Raw genomic sequence first — 1,658 nt, 5'->3', positions numbered from 1 at the left:
GATACCATAACACATTTGTGATCCACATAATTTCTTTTTAATCCACATGGGATATGGCAGCAATATGTCTGGTTATCATGTATTGAGTGATCATGTAAACAGATTGAATCTTGTCTTGTCAGCTGTAGTCTAGGTAACTGGGGCATGAACTACTCTTACTCTCTGATGTACGTCTTGACAAAGATGAGAACATATGGTGTGGAGAAAAATGGCCAACAATGTAACTCAATTCAGTTACTCAGATGTTCAGCAAATCAAATCTTCCCATGTTTAAAAAGGAGAGCATATAAATAAATATTCACCAAGAACACTGCTATTCAGTCAGCTAAAACAAGGTACTCTAGAAAGCAACAAAAAGTACCTAATGATTATCCAGTTAGATATTTATTTCTTCTGAAATTTAAGTGTATATTTTCGATGTCTTCTTTCTACTTTATAAAAAGGGTCATGTAAAAAAATTATATCCAAAAACTGAGGTAATTTTTGTTGAAGGGCCTATGATTTGTGGCAAGATTACTGATTGAATAATTTTTATATAATCCTTCCCAAAATTAAGTCTTCCAAATAAATCAAATTATGTATTTTATGGGAGGCTTTGAAACTTAGAATTGCTTACTCCTAGATGTGAAAAAGCAGAGATCATTGATTACTTGGTTTATGGAGCTGAGCTCTAGGACATTAGACATGAAGGATGGTCCACAGGTCCAGCGGAAGTTGTCTCATGGGGCCATAATCTCCTTGCATTACTGTCTCTCACCTCTCTTCTCAGCCCCTCTTTCCTTAAAAGTACTGGATTCTATCATGTTTTTATCTCTCCAAGCTTCTTTGTAAAGATACAACTTACCTTCTGTTATACACTTTACCTTCTTTTCTCTTCTAGACCCCTAGTAGTCTCTTTTTTCTTTCACCAACTCTTTGGGCCTTTCAATAGGCATAGAACATTTTGAGGCATGTCTTTGCCCTGTTGGTTTTCCACCTCTCACTAGATACTCATACAGCATACAAAACAGGTTACTTGACTTTTACTGCAAAAATGCCTTATTTGCTAATATCTATAGCACATATATTATTTTAAAACTATAAGAATAAAACCCACAGTTTAGGTACTAATAAATTATTTCAATTTTGAATAGTATTCTGTGAAATACCAGTAAAAATACAAGCTAAGAATAGTGATGCTTGAGAAAGGTCAAAAGTTGGATATTCTTATAATTTATTTCTCATGATTCTTCAAGCTTTATTCTTACATAGTGTTACATGTTCTATTCATATACAGAAAGCTATAAATCTGAATATTACTGAAAATATTTCTCAGAATTCGAAATTTTATGATTATCACTTTATTCTGGAAAGAAGTTTCAATTTCTTTAATTAGACAATAGAAACTTTATAATTTTTTCTTTGCTTGGAAGGTGTGCTTAGTTGCAATGTCTTTTCTTCTCATTGTTTAGCAGAATGACACATTATTTTTTATTCCCACTTATTAAAATGTATAATAACTTTTATTTTAATTCTTATTTAACTGTCTCAAACTGCTTTATAAAAAACTGAGTACGAATGACTAATCAGATAGATTTTTTTTATTACTTTTTTTTATTTCAGCATATTATGGGGGTACAGATGTTTAGGTTATGTATGTTGCCCTTGTGCCCCCCTCA

Source organism: Propithecus coquereli, unplaced genomic scaffold (genome assembly GCF_000956105.1).
Source record: "Propithecus coquereli isolate 6110/MARCELLA unplaced genomic scaffold, Pcoq_1.0 Scaffold336, whole genome shotgun sequence".
NCBI lineage: Eukaryota > Metazoa > Chordata > Mammalia > Primates > Indriidae > Propithecus > Propithecus coquereli.
The sequence above is the reverse complement of the archived record's forward strand: the minus strand, read 5'-3'. Positions refer to the sequence as shown.